We start from the raw sequence: 18,667 nt of genomic DNA, 5'->3' as shown, positions 1-18,667 counted from the left end.
AAACACCCTCTTCCAACAACACAAGAGAAGACTCTACACATGGACATCACCAGATGGTCAACACTGAAATCAGATTGATTATATTCTTTGCAGCCAAAGATGGAGAAGCTCTATACTGTCAACAAAAACAAGACCAGGAGCTGACTGTGGCTCAGATCATGAGCTCCTTATTACCAAATTCAGACTTAAATAGAAGAAAGTAGGGAAAACTGCTAGACCATTCAGGTATGACCTAAATCATATCCCTTATGGTTATACAGTGGAAGTGAGAAATAGATTTAAGGGCTTAGATCTGATAGAATGCCTGATGAACTATGGAATGAGGTTTGTGACACTGTACAGGAGACAGGGATCAAGACCATCCCCATGGAAAAGAAATGCCAACAAGCAAAATGGCTGTCTGGGGAGGCCTTACAAATCGCTGTGAGAAGAAGAGAGGCCAAAAGCAAAGGAGAAAAGGAAAGATATAAGCATCTGAATGCAGAGTTCCAAAGAATAGCAAAAAGAGAAAAAGCCTTCCTCAGGGATCAATGCAAAGAAATAGAGGAAAACAACAGAATGGGAAAGACTAGAGATCTCTTCAAGAAAATTAGAGATACCAAGGGAACATTTCATGCAAAGATGGGCTCGATATAGGACAGAAATGGTATGGACCTAACAGAAGCAGAAGATATTAAGAAGAGGTGGCAAGAATTCACAGAAGAACTGTACAAAAAAGATCTTCACAACCAAGATAATCACGATGGTGTGATCACTCATCTAGAGCCAGACATTCTGGAATGTGAAGTCAAGTGGGCCTTAGAAAGCATCACTACGAACAAAGCTAGTGGAGGTGATGGAATTCCAGTTGAGCTCTTTCAAATCCTGAAAGATGATGCTGTGAAAGTGCTGCACTCAATATGCCAGAAAATTTGGAAAACTCAGCAGTGGCCACAGGACTGGAAAAGGTCTGTTTTCATTCCAATCCCAAAGAAAGGCAATGCCAAAGAATGCTCAAACTACCACACAATTGCACTCACCTCACATGCTAGTAAAGTAATGTTCAGAATTCTCCAAGCCAGGCTTCAGCAATATGTGAACCGTGAACTTCCAGATGGTCAAGCTGGTTTTAGAAAAGGCAGAGAAACCAGAGATCAAATTGCCAACATCCGCTGGATCAAGGAAAAAGCAAGAGAGTTCCAGAAAAACATCTCTTTCTGCTTTCTTGACTATGCCAAAGCCTTTGACTGTGTGGATCACAATCAACTGTGGAAAATTCTGAAAGAGATTGGAATACAGACCACCTGACCTGCCTCTTGAGAAACCTATATGCAGGTCAGGAAGCAACAGTTAGAACTGGACGTGGAACAACAGACTGTTTCCAAATACGAAAATTGTCACCCTGCTTATTCAACTTCTATGCAGAATACATCATGAGAAACGCTGGACTGGAAGAAACACAAGCTGGAATCAAGATTGCCAGGAGAAATATCAATAACCTCAGATATGCAGATGACACCACCCTTATGGCAGAAAGTGAAGAGGAACTAAAAAGCCTCTTGATGAAAGTGAAAGAGGAGAGCGAAAAAGTTGGCTTGAAGCTCAACATTCAGAAAACGAAGATCATGGCATCTGGTCCCATCACTTCATGGGAAATAGATGGGGAAACAGTGGAAACAGTGTCAGACTTTATTTTTTAGGGCTCCAAAATCACTGCAGATGGTGACTGCAGCCATGAAATTAAAAGACGCTTACTCCTTGGAAGAAAAGTTATGACCAACCTAGACAGTATATTCAAAAGCAGAGACATTACTTTGCCGACTAAGGTCCACCTAGTCAAGGCTATGGTTTTCCCTGTGGTAATGTATGGATGTGAGAGTTGGACTGTGAGCGCCGAAGAATTGATGCTTTTGAACTGTGGTGTTGGAGAAGACTCTTGAGAGTCCTTTGGACTGCAAGGAGATCCAACCAGTCCATTCTGAAGGAGATCAGCCCCGGGAGTTCTTTGGAAGGAATGATGCTAAAGCTGAAACTCCAGTACTTTGGCCACCTCAAGAGAAGAGTTGACTCACTGGAAAAGACTCTGATGGTGGGAGGGTTTGGGGGCAGGAGGAGAAGGGGACAACCAAGGATGAGATGGCTGGATGGCATCACTGACTCTATGGACATGAGTCTGAGTGAACTCCAGGAGTTGGTGATGGACAGGGAGGCCTGGCGTACTGCGATTCATGGGGTTGCAAAGAGTCAGACACGACTGAGCGACTAAACTGAACTGAAAAGTGTCACTTAGCTAGATCTTCCTTGATGACACTAATTAATACAGCACCTCCATCCCCACTCCCATCACTCTATTCCTCACCTTTTAATTGCTGTCAAAATGCTGACATTACTTGACATGTTAAATATTAATTTGTATATTGTCTGTTTTCTCCCAACTAAAATGTACCTTCCATGAGAGCAGGAATTATTCTCATCACTACTGTTTTGCTTGTTCTTAGAAGGGTAAGTGGTAAACAGTTTCTCCTTAAGTATTCGATGGCTGAACTATCTGAAATTGCCTAATGAATTTATGGGTCCAATTTATGCCATCAGGTCTCCACCACCTTCCCCACAGATCCAGCTGTAGAACGACAGAGGAGGTGACTTCAACCACATTTCCAAATCTGGCTTTAACTGCTGTGTTTTCAGATTTCGCCCACTTTCCCTCTGGAGATTCTACTTTCAAAAGTCACCGGGTTCTTCCCAGTTAGTCCTTTGTGATTACAAATCCTGCGGCCAAGAGTGGCTTGGCCCGTGCGCATCACTGTATCTCTGTAACCCATTCTTAGTATGTGTTACATTAGATCTTAGATCGCTCACTGCAGAGGTAAGTTAAATCTCTGTGACCGAATCCCCGTGCACAAGGTTTTGGCTATTTTGGATTTCCACCAGCTATATGGGAGAGGCCCCAGTCTCGCCTGCCAACTGAGTGTCATTAGTCTTTAGGGGATTGCCAACTCGATAATCAAGACACTGCCCCTGCGGAGCACACCCTTCCTCGCCCCAGCTCTACCACGGTGACCGCCCAACCGCCGGCGGCGCGCGGCCTGCAAGCAGGGCCTTGCACAACTGGCCCCAAAAGAGGAAGGCCCAAAAGGGCTAAGTCGACACTTACGAACCCAGCTGCAAAAGAAACCGGCTTCTGGGGCTTTGGTGGAACCGCCGTTTGGGCCCCAATCCCTCGGCCGGTGGTAGATACCCCGAGGCGACAATCCAGAGGGCGCCTCCGAGAGCGGAGGGCCCGCGACGCAGGTAGGGGAGGGTGAGAGGAAGGCGCACCTTTCCCCCCTGCAACGCAAGCTGTGGTCTTCTTTGGGGAGGAGGGGAGAGGAGGAGGAAGGGGAAGGAGGAAGGGGGAGGTGAGCCGGGGGAGGTGGGGAGGGGGAGGGGTGAGATGCGCGGAGGCACCGAGCCTTCGAGTCGGAAAAAGCAGCCCCGGGGCTTCAGGCGTCTGTATCCGCGTCCGTGGGTGTGTTTCCCACCAGGCGCCCTCCTCGCACCTCGATGCGGAGCCGCGCGCCGAGCGCCCCACGTCTGCGTGCCGCGAGGGCCGGCCCGGGCTGACACCACTTCCTCCCCAGCCGCCGACCCGAGCCGGGCTGCAGCCCCCGCTCCGCGAAGCCTCCCGGCCGCCGCCCCGAAGCTGCCCGGCGCACGAGTCTCCGCCGAGTGCCTGCGCGCCCCGAGCAGCCGTCGAGGTAAGTGGCGCCGGCCCGCCTGCCCCGGGGACCCTGGGAGCGGCACCCGGGCCGCCCCCGGCCCGCGACTCCCCGCCCCGGGATGTCTCCCGACCGGGGTCCTGCCCCAGGCTGGGCCCGGTGGACGCGCGGCTCCGCTGGGGCCTGGAGGGCGGTCCCCTCCCCCGACCCCTGCCCTTGACCCAGCTCCGCGGGGTTTGGGGCTGGGGTTCGCCTTCCCCCAGTTGGGTTTCGTCAGATTTGACCGATTTCCTGCCCAGAAAATTGCTCCAAAGTCAGACAGGGAACCGGTGCACCCTCGTCTGTCCAGTGGGTCCAGGAGCCCAGCCTGACCGGCGCTGAAGGGCTTCCAGGGGGCATTTCAGGTGGCATTTCAGGGGGCATTTCCAGGGGTATTTCCGGGCCCCGTGCATTGAGTGCAGGTCGTGTGAGAATTTGAGAGTGACGGGCACAAGTCTGTCGCGTTAGTGTTTCTTTCCCTGAAAACTTTCAGACGGCGGTTTCTTCTTTTTAAAAATAACTTTGCTTCCGAATTATTGTCCTTTTCGCTTTAAAATAGCAGGGAGAAACGAGCTGAACACCAGGCACAGGTGTAATTTCGCTTGGAATGAATATCCAGAGTGCCCTTTTAGAAGCACGAGGCAAATTAACCAGGATGTCGTTATATCCAGGAGGATCTCTGGGCAGGGGGTCCCCCAGAACACCTCATCCAAGTGCACCCCTTATCTTCCTTCAGGGAAGGTGCTTCTTATCGTTCAGACCGTTGTGGAAGGCTAAATGTGTTTGTTCCTGGTGCCACTCACTGCAGAGCGGTTCAAAAATAACTTTAAATGCAATTGTTATAGAAAGAAATGGAGTATCAGCAAAAATAACATACAGAAGCAGCTCAGGGGTTTATTAGTGCTCAGGTATAATGTGGTTTAAACAAAGGCAAGAGTACTAACTACTACTGACTTTCAAGTCTAGGCGTCCGAATGGAGGTTTCCAGGCCTTTTGTCTCTTTGATTAAACCTTTGGGTCAATTTTCTCTCTGGCCCAAATACTGAAATACTGGGGCAGCCCATGGGCAGCCTTACAGTAACACTGGCTAGCAAAATTAACAGAGAATCTACTAGGAAATTTCTGTAATGTCTTCATGGTGGTGTTTCCTGTCTGCTCAACGTGTTGTGAAAGGTCTAAGAAATTTAATGTCATCTTCAGATTCTGAGCCACCAGGGAATCAGATGGTAAAGAGTCTGCATGCAAGGCGGGAGACCCAGGTTCATTCTCTGGGTTGGGAAGATCCCCTGGAGAAGAAAATGGCAACCCACTCCAGTATTCTTGCCTGGAGAATCCCATGGACAGAGGAGCCTGGCAGGCTACGGTCCATGGGGTCGCAGAGTCGGACACGACTGAGCAACTTCACTTTCTTTCTGATTCTTAGTCATATTTTCACATTATTACTGATATTTATATCTTTCCCAGATATTTGGGAAACTTGGGTTCTTTTAACTAGAGACCTGTCTTTAACTAGAGAAAAAATGATGTTAATTAAGTTGCTTTGATCTCTCTAACCTTATCAGTAAAGATTATTGGCCTACCTGATATCTACCATTAAAATAGCAATTGAGGAGTTTCCAGAATTCTTTGAATCTGCCCTGTCTTGAATGCTGACAAAGAATGGCTGATCACTAACAAAAAAGAATGGAGAAAATGATGATAACAGATGTTGTTAAGAGTCATATATTTTGAGGGCTTTTGTTTCTGAGAAGTTCCACAAGAAACAGTGAATTTCTGGTCTACATGTAAGAAGGCGCATTTCCATTCTATTGAAAAATTTCAATAGGAAATTGATGAGCCCAAGCTTGGTTAGGTCTATATAATCAATTTCAAATTTTTTCAAGTGTTAATTCTCAGGAAAAATAACTTTGTAATATGGATTAGTTTATGACTCAGTTTCTTTAAATCTTAAGCACTGCTTACTAGGTTTTGTTCCTTGGTGGCTCAGATGGTAAAAAATCTGCCTGTAGTGCAGGAGACCCACATCTGATCCGTGTTCGGAAGATCCTCTGGCGAAGGGAATGGCAACCCACTCCAGTATTCTTGCCTGGAAAATTTCATGAACAGAGGAGCCTGGCAGGCTACAGTCCATGGGGTTTCAAAGAGTTGGACATGATCGAGCAACTAACACTTAACACTAAATTTTGTAGTGTCTATTAAATCTTTTGTATTTTTATATCCTGAGAATGTATACCAATCCCCTCTATTTTTTTTTTACTTTTTTCAATAACAAATTAAAAGTTCTAGATAATCTTCATATTACTATTAGAGTGAACTGCTCATAAAATGCATTGCCAGGACTTGATTAAGTGGTCCAATGATTAAGACTTTCCTTTCCAATGCAAGGCATACCAGTTCCATTCCTGGTCAGGTAGCTAAGATCCCACATGCCTCGCAGCCAAAAAACCAAAACATAAGACAGAAGCAGTAACAAATTGTAACAAATTCAATACTTTAAAAATGGTTCACATAAAAAGCCTTTTAAAAATGCATCGCCAAAAATGCCTATATTTAATAGACCACATTCAGTTTCTTTAAACCATCCCACTTTCACAAACATTTTCATTTACTTCTAACCCTCTTCAATGTTAATTATTTTTATACTCAATACCTCTTAGTCGTGCAGAAGCTTTTAATAAATTGCGTGCCGTAGTCTATCACACCAAAACATTTACAATCGCGCTGCATCCTCATCACCTAGCCATATTCCTTGCACCATAGTTGGGACTCAAATAACATTTACTAAATGTCCAGCAATATTAGTTCCACTTCTGGGTGGTACCATCAATCCGTCTGAGCCCTGAGACCCAGCTGGCCCCCTACCAACCCTGACGCTTGAGCAGGCAGATCTATAGCATCGCCCCAAGACACCACACCTTCTCAGCTCCTGGAATAAAGCTTGAATTCTTGACTCCATTTCCAGACATTTTCTAAACATCATCTATGCACTTGAATCACTAAGAATCATATTATAAGAGGTAGTCTTTCTTCTCTGTCAACTCAATTTCCTCCTTATCACCAAATGGTCATCATAAACAGTTATTATATTTATTTAGCTTATATTTTGTACAACTGTGTTAACTAACTTGAGTGTGTTGTTTCAGTAAGCTTCACATGCTGGGTTTATGGGGCTTCCCCAGTGGTCCTGTTTCGCACCTGCCAGTGCAGGAAGCATAATGAGGCTTGGGTTCTGTCTCTGGGTCAGGAAGATCTCTGGAGGAGGGCATGGCAACCCACTCCAGTATTCTTGCCTGGAGAATCGCATGGACAGAGGAGCCTGGCGGGCTATGGTCCATAGGGTCGCAAAGAGCTGGACATGACTGAAGCAACTTAGCGTACCTGAACGCACGCACGTGGGCTTATACCACTATTAACCCTTTATCGTTGAGGAAATGAAAGTGCAGAGAGGTTAAGAAGCTTACCCAGGGAGTGAGAAGCAGAGCTGACCTTTGAACTGAGTCAGTATGACGCCAGCACTCGAGGTGCTATACCAAGGGCAAGGGCTTGAATGGTGACAAAGAACAGGAGGCCTTTCCTCAGTGAAGTTCCAGTTTAATAGGGGAGACATACATGGGCAGTTACAGCCCACACACGGCCAAGGCCCTGTGCTGTGGGAGCACCCATCAGATTCCTACACCACACAAGGGTCAGGGAGGATGAAGTGAAGGTAGGCCCAGCAAAGAACATGCCTTTTTAGAGTGAGAAAACATGTCTTTTGGAAAAAATAATCTTCTTTGGCAGCAACCATTTGATTTAATTTTTGGCTGTGTTGCACTGTATGTGGGGTCTTAGTTCCCTGACCAGGGATTGAACCCACACCTTCTGCATTGGAACTGCAGAGTCTTAACCACTAGACCATTAGGGAAGTCCCCATGTGGTTTCATTTTTAGCTTTATTATATTTCCAATCCTCTTGATAATAAGCTTTATTCATTAAATCAATGAACAGTGAGTAGCTTTTTTTTTTCTACTTCTGCTGGGGATCCTTCTGATTTGATCTCATATCAGACTCATCTGTGAAATGGCTGCAGGCCGGGAGCGGGGATAACTGCTAAATCACACAATAGTTACGTTTGCGCAAACTGGCCGGAAGATTTATGTCCATAGATCTATATCATATCAAACTGGAGGGAAAATAGAGTGATAGAACAAGCAAACACTAGATTTATTTTCCCCTTTTCACTATGAAATATTCCATACATACAGTAGATGATGTAAGATACATATGTGAGTGTGTGAAAGTCCCTTAGTTGTGTCCGACTCTTTGTGACCCCGTGCACTATATGGTCTGTGGAATTCTGCAGGCCAGAATACTGGAGTGGGTAGCCTTTCCTTTCTCCAGGGAATCTTCCCAACCCAGGGATCGAATCCAGGTCTCCTGCATAGCAGGTGGATTCTTCACCAGCTGAGCCACAAGGCAAGCCCATACATAAATTACAGCAAATAATAATAAAACCGACATCAGGATACATATCATCTAGCTTAAAAAGTAAAATAATATTAGTACCTCTGACTTCCTCTCAGTAGCATTACCCTTTTTTCTTGATGGACTTCCCTGGTGGCTCAGATGGTAAAGCGTCTGCCTATAATGCCAGAGACCTGGGTTCAATCCCTGGATTGGGAAGATCTCCTGGAGAAGGAAATAGCAACCCACTCCAGTATTCTTGCCTGGAAAAGCCCAGGGACAGAGGAGCCTGGTAGGCTACAGTCCATGGGGTCGCAGAGTTGGACACGACTGAGCGACTTCACTTCACTTTTTCTTGATAGAGATCATCATTATTCTGAATGTGCTGATTTTTTAAAAAGTATTTAGAAAGCAGGTATAAGCATTTACAAAGATACCAAACTGGGAATTAGAGTATATTGGCACTTGGGAAACTGAAATTATTTTTTAATATTTATTTATTATTAGTTTATTTATTTGGCTGCACTGGGTCTCACTTGCAGCATCCGGGATCTACTTCCTTGACCAGGGATGTAACTTGGGCTCCCTGCATTGCGAGCGCAGAATCTTAGCCACTCGACCTCCAGGGAAGTCCCCTGGGAAACGGAAATTAGAATCTTCACTGACTCAAAGCATGGTCATAAATAGAGTGTCCTATAAAGTAAAGAGAACTTATTTTAATTTAAATAGCATGAAAACAAAGTGGATTACAAATGGTTAAGAGAAAGCACCATGGAAATAGTAGAATCTTAATCATTAATGAAGTAACCAAGATTCATCACAGGATAACCGTAACGTTTAAGTATGGTAAAGCATACGTAAGTTAGGAACTGCTAATTTCCATATTACTTCAATTTCTACTTTAAATAGAATTCAGTCATTCCAAAAAATATTTGCCAAGCACTATTCCAGGTGAATGGGAGAGACAGAGAACTCTGCATTTGGGGAGCTACATTGCAATAAGGAGACACAGAAAATCATCAGTAAGCATCATAATAAGTAAATAATATTGGTGCGTGAAGAGTCCCACTTAAAAAGGTAAAATTGAACGACGTAAAATTGCAGTGTTAAATAAGATGGTCGGGCTTGGCCTCATTGGGAAGGTAGGACCTGAGCCAGGGTTTGAAGGAGCTGACTGTCAGAGGGAACAGTGTTCTGAGCAGAGGGACCAGCTAGTGCTGAGGCCATAAGGCACAAGTAAGCCTGGTGCGTTCGAGGAAAAAGGCACCTGTGTGGCCTGGAGGGAAAGAGTAATAGGAGGTGCGGTTGGAGACGCAGGAGGAGGGTGAAGAGATAGAAGATCACGTAGGGTCTCGTAACACATCATGAAAACATTGGCTTTTACTCTGAGTTAAACTGAGGGACCATTGCAGGATTCTGAGAAGAGGAATAATGTGATTTGACTTACATGTCAAAGGCTCACTGTGATTGCTTGACAAAAAGCTCGATGAAGTCAGAAATCTATTAAGAAGCTTTGGGAATCGGCATATATTTTAATGGTAGAGCCAATAGGACTTCCTGACAAAGTGGATGTGGGATTTCAGAGAAAGAGGAACCAAAGATGTCTTGAAAGTTCTTGACCCAAACAATGTGAAGGATGGAACTGGCATCAACCACGTGGGCAGTGTAGAGGGGAAGCTGTGAGAAGTTGAGTTTTGGGGAGGGAGGCCTCAGAGGGAGGGGACATATGTATGCATATAGTTGACTCATGTTGTGGTACAGCAGAAACGACAACACTGTAAAGGAATTATACTCCAATTAAAAATGAAAAATCTGGAAAAAAATTTTCGACATGGATATGAAATGTCAACTGGTAATAACTATGTGCTTATTACATAAAAGGCTACAGTCATGAAGCCTAAGTAACTTTTGGGGAAGGTACTATCATTAATTCTCATCGTACAGATTAGAAATGACAGTTTAGAGAGTTTTAAGAATTTTACCCAAGATTACATTTTAAGAACTGGAATGTAAAACTAGCTCTTTAGGATCCTAATGCTTTAAACTCTTCTTTTGAAACTTGCTGAAAGAATCGACCAGCAATCTTTATCATATAAATGAAATAAGAATATAGTAAGCTAATCAGTAATATTTTATGCCCTTGAAACTCAAGACAGTGAGAGTTCTTTTTGATAAATGAGAGAGCGGGAAATGAATATTGAAAAGCACCATATTTATACATGAATTCACAACCAGTGACATGGGCCTTATAAAAGGTTTCCATGATTGTGAGGGTTTTTGGAATTTATTTATTTATTTGGCTGTATTGGGTCTTAGTTGCGGCACGTTGGACCTTCACTGGGGCACACAGGCGTCTCTCTAATTGTGGCTCGTGGGCTTAGTTGCCCTGTGCCACATGGGATCTTAGTTTTCAGACCAGGGATTGAACCTACGTCTCTTGCTCTGAAAGGTGGATTTTTAACCACTGGACCATCAGGGAAGTCCCTTCTAAGAGTATGAGTGTAACATCAGGATTCTGAGGAAGGGAAGACAACGGCCTTTTCCACAAAGGAGGTTTTTGTGCCCCGAGGTTAAGATGCCTATATTTTCAAAATCTAAAACCAGATGGATTTTAAATGGATGCTCGAGTTAGAGCAGGACCAAGAGTTTACTAGCAGCTGTTGAAGAATGCCACTGCTGTGCCATTGGAAGTGGCTTCTAGGAAGCAACTACTGAGATCAAGATAGCTGACGTTTCATCTGTTTTGGCTACAGTAGGTGTGAGGGCAGAATAATTATGACATAGTAGCACTTAGTGGAATTCTGATTACTTCATTGTCTGCATCTTAGTTCATGTTGTAGACTGTTTTTTTCCCCACAAGCGAAAGTTTGTTTTTCAGTTAAGTGCATTATTAGAATTTTGTCTCGAAAAGAATGAACAAATCAGTTATGTGACAGAAAAAAAATACCGCAAAATCTTTTTCAGGCAGTTTACAGAAGGATCTCAATTCAGTGAGCTGACTAAATGAATTTGTCTAAGGCTACTGTATTTATGGTATTAATGAACTCTTTCATCTCTGCTGATAACATAAAATTCCCGGTTGGTGGGTCAATGAACTGATGAGGTTTGGGATGTAGAATTTAAAAAAAAATCATTCATTTTATTATTTTTTAAGGGGAATGACTCCTGTCTAGTTAAATTCCTAAGTGATATGGCTTAGCAAGTCAAGACTGTTTCTTAGCAAATCCAGACTGTTTGTTGACTGACATGGTGCTTAAATTTCTGCCATTGTGTGTGGCAGACAGAAATGAAGTGGCGTGGGCCCGGGTCGTGGGTAAGTGCAGTGCGATGCTGTGAGCAAATGGCTCCCAAGATTGTCGTAGAAGAGAAAAGCTGAAACCCAGGGAGCTCACTGCCCTGACCACCAGAGCAGAAAAGCACCCCTCATTCGAGATTCACAGGCGGGACCTCTGTGCTTACCTTCACACTCAAGTCGAATGACAGTTTGCTGAACATGCTGATGCTGGAACTTTTTCTCCAGTCTTATCACGTATCTGTCGAGGGCTGATCATGTGCCAGACAGAGCAGAAGGTGTAAAACAAAATAAGATACGGCACCAAAGCTCCAGAAGCTTCTGGTCTAGTGGGAGACCCAGGCCTGCAGATAAACACACTCCAGTTTGTGAAGAGCATAAGATGGTGATGGGAGTGGTTGTAGGGAAGACATAGTATGGGGGGAACCAAAGGCATTTTGAAGGATAAAGATATTTCCAGGAGGCCCAGTGGAAGAAAGCTTCCTCAGGCACTACATGCATGAAATTGTTCGACAGAGCTGGAACAGACAGGGCAGTGGGAAAGGAAATGGGGAGATTTGGGTTTAACTCTTAGTATGTAATACTTAGATTATGTTTATGTGGTACAGTCCCCATAGACTGCCACCTTTGAGTCAAAATGCTTAGCACTTGCGAAAACAGAAAACTCTGGTTCTCTGGAGCCCTGTCCAACACAAGTATAATGCAAGCGACATAGATTATTTTTATTTATTTATTTACTTTGCCACGCCATGTGGCATGAAGGATCTTAGTTCCCTGACCAGGAATCGAACCCATGCCCCCTGCAGTGAAAGGGTGGCATCCTAACCATTGGACTGCTAGGAAAGTCCCCACATAAATAACTTTACATTTTCAAGAAGCCGCACTAGAAACAGTCAAAGAGAAACACTGGGTGTTAATTTAGTAATCTGTTTAATTTAGTATGTATGTATCCAAAATGACCATTTAATGAATTAATATTAATTATACTAAATTACTGGAGAAAGCAATGGCACCCCACTCCAGTACTCTTGCCTGGAAAATCTCATGGATGGAGGAGCCTGGTGGGCTGCAGTCCATGGGGTCGCAAAGAGTCCGACATGACTGAGCAACTTCACTTTGACTTTTCACTTTCATGCACTGGAGAAGGAAATGGCAACCCACTCCAGTGTTCTTGCCTGGAGAATCCCAGGGACGGGGGAGCCTGGTAGGCTGCCGTCTCTGGGGTCGCACAGAGTTGGACACGACTGATGCAACTTAGCAGCAGCAGCAACATACTAAATTACAGTAAATGTAAGTGATATTGAAATTGTGGATGAATTCTTTTTCTTTTTTCATACTAAATCTTCCAAATCCATCGTGTCTTACACTTAGAGCGCATTTCAGTTTGGACGAGCCACAATTCAAGTGCTCAGTGGCCACCTGTGGCTAGTGGCTACTGAACTGGGCGGTGCGGCTCTAGGTAATTGCACAAATGCTGTATCCTAACTAAGTGTTGACTGTTCAGCTGTATGGAGGATACTAGATGCCTTATGGAGAAAACTAAGGGGAAAAAAGAAACAAAAAGCATTTTCTATTACTGTGGGGTGTGTCCTTGGAACCAGATTTTAATGCATTGCTCAGCCTACACCCAAAATGCTTCATTAGCCCTCTAAGCAACAAAAACAACAACAAATTGCCATTGCTTACTTTTTATTCTTTATCTTCCCCTCTGCCCACCCTCCCATCCTCACCCTTATTTTTTTGGATTCTTCTTAAAAGTAACAGGGACTGAAAAAAGAGTGGAAGTAAAACGTAGAGCAGGATACTGTAAACCCACATCCGGCAAATACGATTGGTTGCCCTAGACAATGGTGGTTGTCAACTCTTTTTATTTTCTCTTTAGCTTTCATCTGCTAGCTCACAAGCATAACACACCCTCAAAACAGCCACTGTCTTTGTGATGGTCTTCAACTCCAAAAATACACCTCCCTTCCAGGGTGGAGAAGGCAATGGCACCCCACTCCAGTGCCCTTGCCTGGAAAATCCCATGGACAGAGGAGCCTGGTAGGCTACCGTCCACGGGGTCGCAAAGTGTTGGACACGACTGAGCGACTTCACTTCACTTCCAGGGTGGAAGGTAGTGATAAGATTTGGATTGTGGAGTTGTAAAAGTGCCATGGGTACAGTCTGAAAAAGCTTTAGGGAGATTCTGATGCAGTTCCTCTGTAGTTCAGAATGGTTAAGAATCTCTGTCCTGGGGATTTCCCTGGTGGTCTAGCGAGGAACTAAGAACTCAGATGCTATGTGGCATGGCCAAAAAAAAACACATAACAATCTCTGTCCTAGAAACCCAACTTGCAGATGTCCTTTCCAGTAACCTTGGTATTTTAAAACTGTGCCTAGTCTATGGGAAAATGTCAGTTCAGGTACACAAAAATGCAACAGGCAGAAGTAAGCAAGTCCTGCTTGGGACTTGGGAACCTGTTATGTGGTGTGTGAGTAAGTGACAGACATTTGTTTCCACTAGTGGTTTTAGATCCCCTGGAGAAGGAAATGGCATCCCACTCCAGTATTCTTGCCTAGAGAAACCCCATGGACAGAGGAGCCTGGTGGGCCACGGTCCATAGGATCGCAAAGAGTCGGACACAACTGAAGTGACTTAGTACACAGTAGTTTTCAGCACATGGTGGTTTTAGAGGGAGATACAGTAACAAAAATGATGATGGTGGTGATAATAATAATGGCTCAGTATAGTATATCAGACACTATACCAAGGACTCAGGGTAAATCACTTAGCCAGGATCACCCAACAGCTGAATACATTTACTGAGTGTGTGATGTGTGTCACAGGCTTGGATGAAAATACAAGATTTTCTGCCTAACCTCAGTGTGGTGTGAAAGACAGTCACGAACTCAGTTCCATTCAAACTGGATAAATAGATACTGTAGCAGCAGCATTAGCAAAATAGCTGCCAGATTCTGCTTCTTAATGACCACCGTCGGTCTGTGTCTTCAGAAGGCTGTGTGGCATGATTGTGAACGTGAGCTTTCGACTGAGACCTGGGTGCAGTCCAGTCCTCCACGCACATGAGCTTGTGCAAATTATTGTTTCTCCAGCCCTAAGTATTATAACCGATAAAATTAGAATAATGACACTACATCCTAAGATTGCTCTGAGAATTAAATGAGAGATTACATGTGTCTGATCTATAGTAATTGTCCCATATTTATAGCTCCTACTATTTTTTTAAAGGTGCTAATACATATTAACATGAACTGTTATCCATTGAGTTCCAATAGTTGAACTGTTATCCAACCATAGCACTGTGCCAGCTACTGGGAAAGTTGAGTCAAAATGCTTAGGCACTTGTGAAAACAGAAGACTGTGGTTCCCTGGAGCCCTGTCCAATACAAATATAATACAGATAACATGCTGCCCCTCTCAGCATAGCTGAAAAGATTTTTTGAAATCTTGGTTGTTGATTCATACTTTTATTGAAAGGCTGGAATAACATAAGAAGGTGGTATGACTTACTTGGCAACTGAACAGCCTCTTTCTTGACTGTGAGGCTGACAGGTTTTATAGATGGATGTGGTGATTGACAGAAGGCAGCTTTCCTGTGTCGTTTAGATAAAGATCAGATGTATCATTTTCAGTCCTCCCTGGGGGCTATTTGCTGAGGCCAGCAATATGCTGGCCTCCACTTATGCTGAAAGTGGAGCTCCTAAGAGTTCTTAGTGCATTTCACTGAATGTGGGCATTTCTTTTCTCAACCCTTTCTAATGGATGGAAGGATGGATGAATAGTTGGCTGATTGGACTGGGATCTCATGTCTGTTACAGAGCCCCAAGCTTTCTGAGTACCCAAACTGCTTTATTTGTTTTTGTTTTCTTGGCTCAAGTCTCACCTTAAGAACCTGTGAGCCAGTTCTCCCATAGTGTATAGGGCAAGGTTCTTGCTGATTTTAGACCCAGGGCAGTTGCAGTTTCTCTTTGTTCCTCGTGACAGAGGGGTCGAATGGCCCATAGCATCAGTCCTTAATTACTCCAGTTTGTCCATGGACTTCCATCTTTGCTGACCCCAAGTTTGGGCGTTTTCCTTGGCTCTTTGTTTGACAGCCCTCCTCCAGACCCACATTGGACCACTGCTTCCCTTGCTCTCGTCGTTCCCTATACAATCCCTTCTCCTTAACATCGTCCAGAAATTCCTCAAGGTTTTTCATCTAGCAGCGGCATCCTTCCTTGCTTTCCAGACTGCTCTGGAGTCATTTCACTTGAATTGTAGGAAAGAATGTGTATTCCCTGCCCACGAACCAGAAGTTATCAGCGCATTTATTTTTTTAAGAATACTTTTATTTATTTATGTAGTTTTGGCTGTGCTGGGTCTTCATTGCTATGAGGGCTTTTTCTCTAGCTGCAGAGAGCGGGGGCTACTGTCTAGCTGCAGAGGGCGGGTTTCTCACTTCAGTGGCTTCTCTTGCTGTGGAGCATGGGCTCCCGGGCACGCCGGCTTCAGTAGTTCTAGAGCCACTGGGCTCTAGAGCACAGCCTCAGTAGTTGTAGTGCATGGACTTAGTTGTGGGATCTTCTCGGATCAGGGGTAGAAACTGTGTCTCCTGCATTGGCAGGCGGATTCTTCGCAAATGAGCCACCAGGGAAGCCCCTATCAGCATATTTAAGAGATTTGAATTACATAGATCATGGAACAATTACCACAATAAGTTTGGTGAATATCCATCATCTCATATATATATAAAATGTAAGTAATAAATTTTTTTTCCTTGTGATGAGAACTCTTAGGACTTACTCTCTTAACATCCTTCATATATAACATACAGTGTTAATTATATGCATCGTGATGTACACTACATCCCTAGTGCCTGTTTATCTTATAAGCAGAAGTTCGTACCTTTTGATCACCTTCTTCCAACCCCCACCCCAAGCCCCAGTAACCACAAATCTAACATCCTTTTATGAATTTCTTTGTTTTTGAAGTATAGTTGACCTACAACCACGGTGTTAGTTCTTGGTGCACAACATGGTGATTTGATCTTTCTATTCATTACAAAATGACCACCACAATTTTCGCCATTTTCTCATTATTATTTTTGGATAAATACTGACATTTTGGCTTTTTTTTTTAATGCACTGAATATTGACATAAATAGTCGTTTACCGCGTATTCCTTTGCATGATACTTTTCTGCTCACAGCCTGGGTTTCTTCACTTGCAGATGGGACTAACATATTTTGCAGAGCAGGTGCAATGAGGCAGAATCTAGCATAAGAGCATAGGACCATGCTGGAGTTGTAGAAGGTACCCTGGAGTGGTAGCTGCACTGATCATTTGCTCCACTACCAACAGCTGCATAACACCCCAAACTCAGTGCTGCACAACAGACAGTTTTATTGTGATCAAGGATTGTGTGGGTCAGGACTCACCACCACAGGGCTAGCTGGCCTCAGCTCCGCGTGATGTCTGTGACCTCATCTGGGGATACTGGAACAGCTGGAGGTGGTGCAAACTGCTGGAGACTGGGCTTACTTGGAGGATTTTCCACTCACCAGCCTGGCCCCTGAGCTGGGCCGGGACTGGTAACCAGAGTGTCTCCTGTAGCCCCTCCAGGTGGCTCTGGCTTCTCACGGGGTGACAGCTGGGCTTGCACAGGGAGTGTATGGAGGGAGTTCTAAGCAACCTTGTGGATGGCCTCTCCTGGCCTGCCCTGCACACAGAGCGTCACTTCCTTAATACTGCATCCATCATAGCAGTCAGAGACTGCTCAGAGTCAAGGGGAGAGGACAGAGACCCCACATCAAAGAACGGGATGCCTTATTTAAAACCATCATCGTCATTACCATCTTAACACTGTGAATCTGCTTCTTCCGTATGAATAAGGAAAGGAAGTGCTTCCAAGTCCCATAGCAATTGAGAGAACATTTTCCTCAAGGGGTTACATGTTGCCCAGGAAAGGAACATTAGTGATAGAAATAAGCTGGATTTTCCAGTATCTAACCAGGTCAGATCCAATATATAACCTGGTTCTTTTTTGTTCCATACTGGTTTTTTTTTTTTTAATCTTTTTTTTAGCCATGCCACAAAGCCTGTGAGAACTTAGTTCCCCAACCAGGGATTGCACCTGGGCCCTTGGGCAGTGATAGCGCAGTCTAAACCACTTGAGCACCAGGGAATTCCCTCATTCTGTACCTTTAAACAGTAAATAGACAGTTTTTTATGCATTTTCAACACAGAAATAATACAGGGCATGACATATGGCAAGTGCCTTCTTTCCTTGCATTTAATGTAAAGCTCAAGCTATTTTTGTCTTGGCTAAAACTTTTGATTCTCATAATCCTCATACACCCTGTACTTGCCTATAACATTTTTTATTTGTTTTTAATTGTAGATAATTACAATATTGTGTTGGTTTCTGCCATACATCAACATGAATCAGCCATTGGTGTATACATGTCCCCTCCCTCTTGAACCTCCCTCCCACTTCCCACACTTTTAAAAAAATTTTTCCATCTATTGGTAAACCAGTGGTTCTCAAACTTTAGCATGCAAACAAATCACATGGGAGGCCTTTTAAAATACAGATTGTTAGTCCTCACCCCCAGAGTTTCTGATTCAATAATTTTGGAGTGGGGCTGAAGAATTTGCATTTCCAAGAATCTGGGTGATGCTGTGGCTATTGGTCTGAGACTCACACTGTGAGAACCACTATTGCAAAAAAAGGGGCTTCCCTGATGGCTCAGCAGTAAGGAATCCACCTGCAGTGAAGGAGACTTGGGTTTGATCCCTAATTCAGGAAGATCCCCTGGAGGAGGAAATGGCAACGGACTCCAGTATTCTTGCCTGAAAAATCCCATGGACAGAGGGGTTTGGAGGGCTACAGTCCGCAGGGTCGCAAAGAGTCAGGCACGACGGAGAGACTAAGAGGGCAGCAGGCAGGCTGCAAAGAAAGTGCAGATTCAAATCCAAAAAGATTAGCTTGGACCTCACTAGATTTCCCAACTCTGTCAACCCACCATGTGCTTCCAGAGTCTGGCATTCTTCTCATAGGATATATGTACTGACTCAATAAGGGCAATGGTGACGCGATCACTCTTAGCACTTCCTGAGCATCTCACATGTATGAGACATTTGGTGTTATCTTATTTAATCTTTACAAAAATTCAGTGAAATATCCTTGTTTAATAGATTGAGAAACCAACACTGTTAATAACAGGCCAAGTTT

At 44.2% G+C, this 18,667-nt stretch overlaps 1 protein-coding gene across 2 annotated transcripts in view; it reads left to right on the top strand.

Annotated features, from left to right (window-relative positions):
• Nucleotides 1–3,023: 3,023 nt before the first annotated feature.
• APBB1IP (amyloid beta precursor protein binding family B member 1 interacting protein) overlaps nucleotides 3,024–18,667 on the top strand; it is a 78,992-nt gene continuing 63,348 nt past the window's right edge. The window contains exons 1-2 of one of the 2 annotated variants that reach the window (XM_042230458.2): nucleotides 3,024–3,270; nucleotides 3,600–3,716. The gene's annotated coding sequence lies outside the window, so the exon portion shown is untranslated. Of the gene's footprint in view, nucleotides 3,271–3,586; nucleotides 3,717–18,667 lie in introns of those variants that run through there. The other variant, XM_027976552.2, reaches the window with a different exon arrangement.

The sequence above is a fragment of the Ovis aries genome, chromosome 13, assembly GCF_016772045.2.
Source record: "Ovis aries strain OAR_USU_Benz2616 breed Rambouillet chromosome 13, ARS-UI_Ramb_v3.0, whole genome shotgun sequence".
Lineage (NCBI taxonomy): Eukaryota > Metazoa > Chordata > Mammalia > Artiodactyla > Bovidae > Ovis > Ovis aries.
This window is presented reverse-complemented; position numbering and strand designations above follow the sequence as displayed.